Source organism: Tursiops truncatus, chromosome 5, assembly GCF_011762595.2.
Source record: "Tursiops truncatus isolate mTurTru1 chromosome 5, mTurTru1.mat.Y, whole genome shotgun sequence".
Lineage (NCBI taxonomy): Eukaryota > Metazoa > Chordata > Mammalia > Artiodactyla > Delphinidae > Tursiops > Tursiops truncatus.
Window position 1 is genome coordinate 46162446 of NC_047038.1, and position 13480 is coordinate 46175925.

General features: G+C 37.2%; 1 pseudogene; it reads right to left on the minus strand.

Annotated features, from left to right (window-relative positions):
- Positions 1-7272: 7272 nt before the first annotated feature.
- Positions 7273-8933, minus strand: LOC109548796 (probable ATP-dependent RNA helicase DDX10 pseudogene; annotated as a pseudogene).
- Positions 8934-13480: the final 4547 nt, after the last annotated feature.

Sequence of the window (13480 nt, forward strand, 5' to 3'; positions counted from 1 at the left end):
GGGTAATATTGGCCTTCAAATCTCAGATCTTTCAGTAACTGTTTTTTTCACTCATCCAGCTTGCCTGAAAATCAACAGCTAACTCACATCTTGTGAACCTTTCCTCTAACTTGTGAGTCAACCTAGAGAAAGCTTCTTATTCTCTAATGGTTATAGTTTGTTCTCCTTTGGCAATACAGAAGTATAGGGAAAGATGATAAATTACTGATAGATTGGTTAATTGAGAATAGAACATTGGCATGAAGAGTTTTTTATTTAAATTACTGCTTCAGTTCTGTTGTACAAAAGCTTTGAATTTGGTTGTACAAATCAAGGAAATATCCTAACACGATTTTTATATGTATTTGTGATGTTAGTTTTTATTCATGTATTCAGTCACTTATTCATTGAAGCAGTAGTTCTATACGGGTGGGACTCAACCCTCAACCCTAACTGAGGCTCTGAAACCACTTTGGACTATTTTAAAAATAGACATGTCTGTACCCTTGAAGAATCTTCATCAATAGACCTGCAGTGGGTCCAGACCAAACATATTATTAAGGCTATATAGAAGATGAGATAATGGTACATACTGGGGTTAAGAACCACTATCCGAGATGTTATTCTAGGCACAGGGACTATAAAGACTAATAAGAAATGGTCCCTGTAGTAGCTTTCAGTCTAAAACAGTTATGAACCACTAAGTAAAATGAGAATAATTATCCCTCTTACATGTGACACTGAGAGTGAACAGCTGACCATAGGAGTATATCCAATGGCTGAGGAAATTTCCCCCAGAATCATTTTTATTTCCAAGTTATTGAGTTTAAAATTGAATTTAAATATATTCATTTTAGTATATACACAGGAATATTGGGACTGATTAAAAGTGATATCAAGAGAAATGGTGTTTTCTCAATTATAGATTTAGAATTAATATTCAAAACAGTATTTTTAAAATATATTTTCTATGGCATATGGATGTCAGGCCCAGGTTTTATTCACCATTTTATTGCAAGATCAAAACCGTGAGAGATGCATAGAGATCACTCTATAAATTTTTGTTGAATTAATGACCAGATGAATAAATAATGTATCTCTGAAATGATGATTATATTGGTTATTGCTTTGCTTTGACTAAATTAATTTCACTAATCACTCCCCCCCCCCATTCTTTTAGTGAATGTCAAGGAAACCTTTTAAGTATTATGAAAGGAGTTTTCTGAATTGCCTCCCCAAAGCATGACAGCCATAATGACTAACAGAAATTTTCTCACCCGCTGAGCAAACTACCTCAGCAATCTGTGCAAAGTCAAATGCTATTACTGCCAAGATGGGATTTTGAATTCTACAAATCTTGGATCCTTCTTCCTAGAATATAACCAAAACAAGATTCATGAAACCAAGAAAAATGCTGCCAAGGCAATTACATTGTTGCTTTCCAATTCCTGACTGTTTTAGAAGGCAAATAGCATTGGGAACCAAATTCTGTCAAGAATTAATTATGGAATTAGGTGATAATGACAAAGATGACAGAGAATTTGAGCCAATTTGGAGAATTAACTGAAGAATTAAAACTACAGTAACATGGCAACAATTGAGAGGATTAATAGTACTTACAGTATAGCTTTTGCCCTGATTTCAGCACGAGTAAACGATGAAAATTCTGAAACTCCAAATATCAGTCTCAGACAGAGAGGTGAGAGAACTGACTCATTAGAAGCAATTCCCAAGATTGATAATAGTAGCTCACACTTATCTAATGTTTCTTGTACCGTGTTGCAATGATCTCATCCCTGCTCTGAGCATGTTATAAATACTGACCCCTTTATCCTTCCCAAAACCCTATAAGGCAAGTTCAATTATTACTTTGTTTCTTCCTAATATATATATATATATATATATATATATATATATTTTTTTTTTTTTTTGCGGTCGCGGGCCTCTCACTGTTGTGACCTCTCCCGTTGCGGAGCACAGGCTCTGGACGCGCAGGCTCAGCGGCCATGGCTCACGGGCCTAGCTGCTCCGTGGCATGTGAGATATTCCCGGACCGGGGCACGAACCCGTGTCCCCTGCATCGGCAGGCGGACTCTCAACCACTGCACCACCAGGGAAGCCCCCTAATATTTTTATGGATGAGGCAGACAGATCTTCTCAGCGTCAGAAACAAGATTTGAACCCAAGCTTTCTGGTTCTAGAGTTTTATGATTTTAACAACTGTGTTGAAAGAAAAGAATTTTACAACATTCCTTTTTGAAAAATATGCTCTCTTGACATTTTTATGCTTGGCTGTTCAGAGACAATAAATGAAATATTTTATGTATTATTTAGTTTCCAGAAAATATAGTCTTATTTTCAAACCCCTCTTCCTTCTATTATGACACTAGTTCTCCATTATTGAAAAGCCATCCTAGTCATCATTCATTTTTACTCCAAAATATAGTAATATTATTAGATTTACTGTCAATAAGGACCTGCTTACACCTGAAGTATTTGAGATACAAATGTGTACAACAGGATGTTGAATAAATTTCTGAGATTCCATGACTCTGACACTTAGCAGTTTCAGTGATGATATCTTTGACAGTGTGTTACTGGTGGGAATTCTTTTCAACTATACCATAAATATATTTGGAAAATATTCCTATGTTTTGTGATTTCAGTTTAGAGAGAGAACTGTTAAATGAAAACAGGAATTTAATGGATCAGGTTGACTTTTGAAAAAAGAATTAAAGAATATTACTCAGCTATAAAAAGGAATGAAATAGTTCCATTTGCAGAGACGTGGATGGACCTAGAGATTGCCATACAGAGTGAAGTAAGTTAGAAAGAGAAAAACAAATATTGTGTAATATTGCTTATACGTGGAATCTAGAAAAATGGTACAAATGAACTTATTGACAAAGCAGAAATAGAATCACAGAAGTAGAGAACAAACTTATGGTTACCAAGGGGGGAAAGGAGGATGGGACGAATTGGGAGATTGGGATTGACATATATACACTACTGTGTATAAAATACATAAGAAATGAGAACTTATTGTTTAGCACAGGGAACCCTACTCAATGATCTGTGTTGACCTAAATGGGAAGGAAATCTAAAAAACAGTGGATATATGTATAGGCATACTTGATTCACTCTGCTGTACTGCAGAAACTAATACAACATTGGAAAGCAACTATACGCCAATAAAAGTTAATAACAAATAAAAATTTTAAAAAGGAATTGAATATAAGACTAAAATCCACTTGTGTTACTATCTTGGCTCTCTTTGAATAGCAGAATTTCAATTGTGTCCAGATAGTCTTGCCACAGTAAGAATCTTTATCCTCTTCTCAAGCCTTCTCAGACAGGCTGCTTGACCTAAAGAGTTGAAAAATCTCTTCCTTTTCCTTTTTGACTTAACCCAGAGGATAAAGCATGTGGGTTTATAAGCTTGTCATGACGTCTTAAATTTTGAACTTTGATAATTCTAGGCTTCATTCCAACCATAGTCTTGGCTCTTGGTTGTCTCCTACAGGTAAGATGTGCCATTTATGGATTCAGAGGAATCATTTTCCTTTCTACTAACAAGGATGTAAAATCTTGAAAACTTGACATGATTCTGGCATCTCTCAGCTGCAGTCAGTAATAAAATTCACCTGCAGGCTTAGTCCAGCCAAATTCCTGAACACTTAAGAACTTCTGATCAACAGAAACATTGGCATCTGGATCTTACCTTATGTCTCTTCTTTTGGCTGGATTTGTATATTCAGTCTTTAGTTTCTGGGTTCAATGCTCCACTGTCCCTATGGGATGAAAATCGTTCCTTGAGTCCTAGACTGCTTGCCTTTTGCCAGTTTAATCTCATGTTTTCAATGCTCATGGTCACTAGAATCTATGTGTGAATAGTTTAAGCTTAATGAGTATAAACACCTTAACTCTGCATTTCTAACCATGTGTCTTATCCATATAGTCCTTGATTACTGAAGGAAAGGCAATCCTCTTGTAAATAGAGTCTGGCTCCATATTTAATATTTGATTGCTGGTATCTCCTTCTACCCTACATCTGGGAAAGCTGATAAGAAAGCCTACTTTCTCTGTCCTTTGATGCCACTGGGAAGATCAAACCCCATAAGCTCCAGCTAGTGCATGGGAGTCCTCACCACAGCCTCATTCCCTAACCACCTTAAAACCCCAAGTTAGTCTCTTTTCTCTGTTCTCTCAAGCCCTTCTCACACCAGTTTCAGAACTCACCCCTGTTCTCCCAGAAAGTCTCTGTGTGACTAATACACCTTTCATAACTTCTTGGTGCATATATGACATCATTAGGATTGACATCTGAACCAAATTTGGGGTGAGTGTCTATTCTGCTTCTTTTGAGTGACCAAAATTAGTTGTCATTCTTCTTGGGACTTTTCTCATTTTTTTATTTCTCTATATTTCCTGTAGCCTGATTCCTTTTGATTCTGATTTCATTTCTGAATCCTTTCAACTTTTTTTTTTTTCTGGAAAAAGAAGGCTTATCTACCTATTTCCTCACCCTCTTCATGGCCTTTTTTCTCTACTAGCTTGCGTTCTCTTAATCCTGGATCTGCCTAAGGATATCACTTCCTCTACAGGACTCAACAATGGACAATATTCGTTTTACCAAACCCATTGTGGATAATCCCACCTGGCTTTTACCATTCCAATTATGCATCACCCCTTTTCCACAAACAAACTTGTACTGAAGAGTTCTATGCCTGGTTTAGATTTTCGTTCTTTATCCTAGATATTTTCACCATATATCTAGGAAACATCAATGATTATGAACAAAATCCATCCAAGTAACCAGGTGCTAAATTCCTGGGCTTCCTCCATTTACTGGCTTCACCCATGCTCTGCTTCATTATTTTCTTCCTACACCATTTCATGACCCTTCTTTTATCAGGCAGACCAGCATAAAAGAAATCTTAATATCAAGCAAGATTACTCTCTGTCCAATAAATCTTGTCCTTCCAAGAATCTCACACCCTCACATTTACTAAACTTTCTAATTAAAGTCCTGAGGCCACCAATTCTTTGACCTCTCTTTTCTTCCATCTTAATGGAAGCTCAGCAATATTAAGTCAGTATCACACAGATAGTAACTAGACAATTCCTTGGTTTGCTTGGAAAATAAAGTTATTATGCATGGTCTTTCTCAACTTTCCTCCCCTCTGTCTGCTCCTCAACTTCATTACTATCTATACTTACTTCCTTTTCTGTAATTCCAAAGAATGAGATCCCTCTTCCTATTCGTAGGCAACCTCTGACTCTATCAATGTCTTTGACCTCATTAATCCCTGACTCTTTTGGAATCTTGTACCATCAGTGAGCCACACTCTAGCTTTTCTATCTTCAACCAGTTTTTAGCCTAAGTATCTCATCCTTGAATCACGTTACTCCCAAGCTCTTATCCTTCTCAAGCCATTCTAATCCACGATTTCAAAATAATCAGCAACAATCTCTATCTCCATTTTCTCACCTCCCCTTCCCTCCAAAATAAATCATAAAAATCTATGTAAATTTTTGGCTTACATGGTACCAATAACATCAATTCTCAAATGCAATGGATATTTTCTATTATTTTCTTCCTTAACCTTTATTCTGTATTTAATTGGCAATTCCTTTCATCTTGAAATGCTGTTTCTCTTTGATTCTGTAACATCATTCTCTCCTGCCCTCTTCATACCTTTGAAGATACCTTTCTGGTCTTGTCTATCCCCTCCTTTTCCTCTACCCATTATGCTCTTATTACTCATATGTTTTCCCATGACAAGGGCATCCAGTTACATAGTTTCATGCTAATCACACTCATATGGATTGCTCAAGTCACCTTCATATATCTACATTAAATTCTGCTGAACTCCTTCACCTGAATATGCCCCAAGCTCTATATATTGATTATGTGCCAATTAAATCTCCACTTAATTCTGTACCATTTGAGTTGCTCGACTCTGTCATCTCTCGAGAACTTAGCTGTCGTTTTCACTTTTCTTTTACCTTCATCCACCACTTTCAGTTATTTACCAAGTCCTAAATATTTCACATCCAATATATATATGAAATAAAGGCATATTTCACATTATGTGTATATTATATCCATTTATATCTGTCTATATCTATCTGTCTGTCTATCACTCCTCTGCTTTCATATCAATCTTTCTGCCCTAGTCACGTCCCCCAAATCTCAAAACTGGATTATTGCACTAATTCCCTAGCTAATCTCTCTGCTGTCATTCTTCACTCTTTGGATTATGCTGGTTTCAGTGTTCTGTAAATACAAACCCAACTGTGACAATTCTATTGAAAATCCTACCTTTACTCCACATTTTCTAAATATGGTTTACCAGGCATTGTAAGGTTTGGACCTACTCATGCAGACTTACTTCCTGCTATCTTCCTTTATACCTTTCATACTCCAGCAGCAATGAATTGCTTATATTTTCTCTATACCTCAATCCCTCCCCAATATATCACACTGCTTTTGCTTATGTTTATCTTTGCCTAGCTATCCCTTCCTAGGCATAAGCCTTCTCCTTCCTCCACTCCCCCAGTCTACCTGGAAAACTTCTACCTCTACTTATCTTTTAAGATTCAGATTAGAGGTCACTCTTTCCAAAGCCTTTGCTCTGACCTCTCTAGGCTGCATTATGTGTCCCTCTTCTGTATGTCTTTTACTTATTAGACTCTATACCATGTTTTTTGCCTATCTTTACCATTAGATTATGATATCCTTTAGGGCACAGGCTATGTCTCATAAATCGTTGTTACTCCAGCACCTAGCAAAGTTCCTGACACATGGCCAATAAACTTTTATTGCATGGGGAGTCTTCAAGCCATAAAATGATTCACAGGAGAATTAATGGAGAAGTAACATGGTCTGAGCACTCCTTTGGGAATCAGTACTCTGTGTGATGTTGGTGAGGTCACTTAACCTTTCTGTGTCTCTATTCTTTCAGCCGAAAAGAGACCACCTACATATTAAGATTCTTTTTCAGCTCCATATTTCTATGAAATGTGTACTCTTCATGCTACACTTACATTTTTGATTATAGAAATTTAACAACTCCCTTGAGATATTTTCAGACATTACACACAGTAACTACACTGAAGTTAGGAAGTTATTTTGAACCAAGTCATTTATACAGATAATGTTCCCTAGGAAAGTAATATAAGTAAATGTGAATTGAATAAATAATAAATTTTTGTGACTTAAAAAAATTTCTTGACAATATTATATATGCAGTGGAAGTACTAAACATATACATATATGTATATACTTATTCAATACATTCTATATATAAAATCATACATATAAACCATACATATTTCTCTCCAGTAATTTTTTTTTGCTTCTGTAGCTATGGTCACTTTTTTCTTGACACTGGATTTAGAAGGTTCTTCCTTCTGTAATGTTTTATTCTCTTTAAGGTCCAACCCAAGCACATTTCACCTTAAAGAAATCAGCATCGAGTCCTTCTTCCTCCTCATCATCATTTCCATCCAAGAACTGCATAGAAATATCCTTGATCTTCTGTACCTCATCAGTGTTAGAGACCAATTGAGCTTGAGCTCCTTTTGCTTTTCCCAATTTCTTTTTCCTTTTTTATTCATCTTCTTTTTTTCTTCTTCATGATTAATGCAATTAACCAGTCTCTACTCTGCCCCTTCTGGTCTTTTCCCACCTTTTTGAAGGATGAACATTTTCTCATTGAAGTAAGCTCTAAATTCTTCCACTTCATCATTGGTGAGGGAGGGAGCTCTTGGCTCAATTACTTTATTATCTTGACTTACTACCAGTTCTTTGGTGGGTTGTTTCTGAATTTTCTGAAGAAATTTTACCCATGGTGACACAGCAAGACTAAGAGACAGGCACATTCAGGCATAGGTAACATGCCCACATTAAATACATTTTATCCTTCATTAGATATACTGAATGTATGCAGAGAACAAAACACCTTTGAGCTCTTTCTTTTGATCTTGGGGCTAAAAAAATTCCATTATTTTTCTGGATGTCTAAAAGTTTTATTCTGGATTTATTTTGATTTTCTTCATAGGCACTTTCTTCTGGAGAAGCTGCTGTACCACCTCTCTTCCTTCTGAGGGAAGCAAAATTAATAAAGTGTCACCATTCTCTTTGCACCTACAAGTTTTATGTGTTGGTGTCCTATGGACAAACCCAAGAACCCAATTCACAGCCAGGAATCCATCCCCCTGGCTGTAATATCAGCAGCAAAGAGTATTGCAGATCTCTTGAAGGCAAATTCATTATAGTAACTTCCATTCTCCTCACTGCTGCTGTCACACATGGAGGGCAAGGATAGAAATATCAGGAAGACCAATAGCTGGCAGATCTTGTTACAAATACTAAACTTCTTTGCAACTGAAGAAAAATGTAATGTGCTTCTTATTTAGGTGGCTTCTCAAAAAGGAATATATCCCACTTCTTTCTTACTGCAGCTCACAATCTATGTAATTCTGTTTCAAAGTGACAGGGGTGATGTATTTTGCTTTTTCATGAACTTTATAAATATATATATATATATATATATATATATATATATATATATATATAAACATACATGTATGATTTTTGTCAAAAAAGTGTAAAACATAATCAAATATCTACAAGGTTTTATTTTTTGGGGGGGGTTGGGTGGAGGGAGTATGAATACTTCAGATAAGCTATGTGTTAAAACCAAACCATTCTTCCTTAAACCAACATTTTGTTTTTAGAATCTACTGAATTCCAAGACTTTTATTATATGCAGTGGGAAGTCCAATCATCAATAACAATTATATCACAATTATCAATTTAATTCTATTTTCATTCTACTAAATATTTAGTTTATGTGTCTGGGGAATTTCTTACTCATCTCTCTATGTTCCTGGTAGAATATAAGTTCTGGAAATTCACCATTTGAATTAAGATTCTGGCCCTGCATATCCCACCCGTGTGGCCTGAGGCAAGATATTTGAATTTCCTGTGGCTTAGATTCCTCTTCCATAAAGAGGAGAGAAATATCAGAGAACCTACCCATATATTGGATTAGGCAGATCCCCAAAGCACACTCTGGAAGAGCCCATGTAATCATAACCCAGGAGAATGCGTAAGCTACAGTGGTTATAAAAGGGGATTTCAAAGTGGAAAATGAATTCAGTACTGGATATTCTGTGAAGTAGCACGGAAAGAGTTTTGAACTTGGGTCAGGTTATTTTTTGCTAATCTTTCTCATTTTAATAAATGTGTTTCTTTTCTTTCACCACTTCTCAGTTCCACCTCCTGTGGAACTGGAGGTGCCCTCTTGAAGGCCTCTCCCGTTGCGGAGCACAGGCTCTGGATGCGCAGGCTCAGCGGCCATGGCTCACGGGCCCAGCCGCTCCGCGGCATATGGGATCTTCTCGGACCGGGGCACAAACCCGTGTCCCCTGCATCGGCAGGCGGACTCTCAACCACTGTGCCACCAGGGAAGCCCCTAAAACCTTATTTTGATACACATTGTCTCACTTAAATTTCACAGTTACTAGTGACTTGCACGTAAATTTTCTCATTTAAATAAAAAAAAGGGAAATAAAGCTGATTGGCTTGTGCAAAGTTACACAGCTAATCTTGCTAGAAATCATGTGACCAAACTAGATCCTGCAGATGATGCAGGACAGAGACCCAGTTTCTTTGTACTGATCAGGGCTCAATCTGCAGAGCAAATATAAGGGAGAGCTATTCATTCAATAAATACCTAATAGATACCCAGCAAGCACCAGGCATTGGTTTAGGGGTTGAGGATAAAGCACAGACTAATACAAGCTACAGTCCTGTCTTTGTGGAGCTAACCTTCTAGATGGGAAAAGCAGAAAATAAACAAAATAATGAGCAAAATATGTTACATGTTATTCTGGACTTAGAATAAAAATAAAGTAGGTATGGGGGATAAAGAGTACCCATGTGCTATTTTTGAATGGTTAGAGAAATCCTCACTAGAATGATAACATTTAATTAAAGCCCTGTAGAAGAAGGACAGGGGTGCCCTGAGATCTCAGAGAAGGGCTTTCCAAGTAAAGGTAATTATAGTAAAAGGCCCCTTGATAAAGCAGATGTGGGAACTCCAAAGTTGCTTCTCCTCCACTGAGCCCTCTTCTACCTCTCTGGGGATGGTAGGTACTTTAGGGTCTGAAAAACATTAATATAGTCCATTCCCCTCAGTTTAATGATTGAAAACAGAGTTTCAGGGAGTTTAAATGATTTACCCAAGAACAAAAAAATTTTTAATGGCAAAAAAAGAACAAGGAGCCCAGTTCTGTGCATTTTTGTAACATATGCTCCCATTTACTTCCTACCTTGTTCCTACAATATTAACATCTGAAGGGTCTCCTATCTCCCACTCAAATTCTGAACCGGTTAAGAGATAAATGAAGAAGTTTATCCTATGGAGATAAAAATATAACTCATATAATTGATGGAGAGCACAGATCACTGTGTGATAACAAAAGGCAGCTCCCCAGGATCAGGGCTCACCTTGTCACAGGTAGCACTGCTTCCTCCACGTGGAAGGAGCCTTTACCAATAAACTTAACCACTGGGGACAAAAACGGGCCAGAATACAAGCTTCTTGGAGGCCAGATTAAAACTGAATGGGTAATAGGTTGAGCTCTACCTACCTAGTTTCTACTCCCTAAATTTCTAGATTACTATCTTCCAGGGAAGTGAGAGGTCAGTAAGAGTCCAGTGCTACCTTAATATAAGACTCTTGTTGTAAAATGAAACATCGGGAGAATGGGTTTAGTGACTCCCCCTAATGGTATAAGGGGCACAGGTCTGATGAGATCACACATCATAACATATGGTTTTATTTTGTTTAAACTTCTGGTTTTAATTTTTGATTTGTGTATTATTCTATGAAGAATAACATTCTCATGAACGTATCTCAATATTTGAGTACATATCAAATTTATAAATATTATATATTTCCTTGTGGCTTTGTAATTTATAGATGAACTTACTTATTTCTGAAACTGAAAGTTACTGTAGTGAGATGTTATGTGAGGCAAAACCAAATGGGGATAAATCTTGAAACAGCATTTTCCCCTATCACCCTGAAAGAGCAGAGTAGAAGTAATTGTCATATCTTTAAAACAGGAGATATCCCAAGAACAGGGTGGAAGTTGGAGTCTTAGAATCAGTGAGACCTTGCAGGACTTATGAGAATCAAATAAAGAAGCTGTGAATAGACAATTGATGAAGGAAGCTTGTGGTAAAGAGGGGCTTGAAACACATACCCTCCAGGTAATAATATTTACCTAAGTAAATTCCAATACATTTTGAATCTCTGATTAAAAGAGGATTACTAGGGCTTCCCTGGTGGCGCAGTGGTTGAGAGTCCGCCTGCTGGTGCAGGGGGCACGGATTCATGCCCCGGTCCGGGAAGATCCCACATGCTCAAGGCTAGGCCCGTGAGCCATGGCCGCTGAGCCTGAGCATCTGGAGCCTGTGCTCCACAACGGGAGAAGCCACAACAGTGAAAGGCCCGCGTATCGCAACAAACAAACAAACAAAAAAGAGGATTACTAGATATTTAATTTAAAATAAATATTCAATTTAATTCAAAAACAAGTTTAGCACTTGGCAGCATCAATTTCAAGAGCAACCATTGAAAAGTCAAGGTACTCTGGAGGTTACAAAAACCATCTTTCTGTGTATATAATTATAATATATGGTTTCAAGAGCTAAGAGTTCAAAATTACTATAAAAATTAATATAAATCCTAGCTTCAATCCCCAAAAGAGAAAATTGCATATTCCTTCCCATTATTCTCTACTTTTCTTTGAATCTCAGATCTAACTTCTATCACTGGGATGTAGATCACTCTGGTGAAAGTCCTGCCTCCACTGTTGTTGATATTGTCACTAACTTCAACCCATCTTCTGATTCTCAGCTTAAATATCACCTCTGCAAGGAGCTCTCCCATGATCTTCAAATGATAATGAGTTCCCCCGGTTGTGTCTCTCATACTACTCTAAGATTCCTCCTGTCCCTTTTTATAACAGCCTCACTCTTGCTCATTTGGTCAATCAAAAATGTTTATTGAGCATATATTACATGTCAGGCATTTTTCTAGGCTCTGGATATACAATGGTGAGGAAGACAGGCTAGATTCCTGCTCTTATGGAGTACACATTCCATGCCACCAGGAATCTTAGTGGCTTTTCTTTTTTTTTCCTACTGATGTTTGCTAAATGTCTATAATAGCTGTTGATATATGTATGTGCTCAATAAATATTTATTGAATACATGAGTGAATAAATAAATGGAAATTATGGGGAATAAATAAATAAATATATAAGATATTGATTAATGTTTTGCAGAGAATTCATACTGGATGAAAAAATTGATAGTGGATGACTTGTCCTAGATTGGTTGTTCATGGAAGACTTCTCTGAGGTTTTAACATTGAAGTTGAGACATGCCTGATAGAAAGAAATCTGTTTTACATGATTTACGTAGTCAAAAATGACCGTGCTTTGAAAAGTTCAAGCAGTGGGGAGAGGCCTAGAGTTTGAGAAACCTCAGAGGGAGAGAATGAGAGTGAGGGAGAGGGGATGAGAAAGAGGGTTGGGGGAAAGAGGGGAAGAAGGAATGAAAAAGAGAGAGAGGCAGGGAGAGGAGAGGAGAGGAGAGGAATGAAGAGAAGAGAGGAGAGGAGAGGAGAGGAGAAGAGAGGAGGAGAAGGGAGAGGAGAAGAGAGGAGAAGAAGGGAGAGGAGAGGAGAGGAGAGCTGGCAAGATGAACCAAGGCAACAAGCATGAGAGATGAAGCCATTTGGAAGTGGATCTTCCAGTCATAACTATCACCATGTGCATCAGAGATGAACCATCCAAATTCCTTTCCCACAAAATTGAGAGTAAAGGTAAAATGGCTTTTTAAGTCCCTGTGTCCTAGAGTTGTATCACAGCAACAAATAATTGAAATGTACCTTTCACAGTCACTGTAGCATCCACAAAGCTCAATTACCAGCCCACACTAGGTGAGGAAAAAAAAAATGGAGAAATCACATCACTAGCTCTTCTTAGACTCGAGTTTTTACTTATTTATTTATTTTATTGGAGTATAGTTGTTTTACAATATTGTGTTAGTTTATACTGTACAGCAAAGTGAATTAGCTGTATGTATACATATATCCCCTCTTTTGTGGATGTTCTTCTCATTTAGGTCACCACAGAGCACTGACTAGAGTTTCCTGAGCTATGCAGTAGGTTCTCATTAGTTATCTATTTTATACATAGTATCAAGAGTGTATATATGTCAATTCCCATCTCCCAATTCATCCCACCACCCCCTTTCCCCCTTGGTATCCATATGTTTGTTCTGTATGTCTGTATCTCTATTTCTGCTTTGTAAATAAGATCATCTATACCAATTTTTTTCAGGTTCCACATACATGCGTTAATATACAATATTTGTTTTTCTCCTTGTGACTTACTTCACTTGTATGACAGT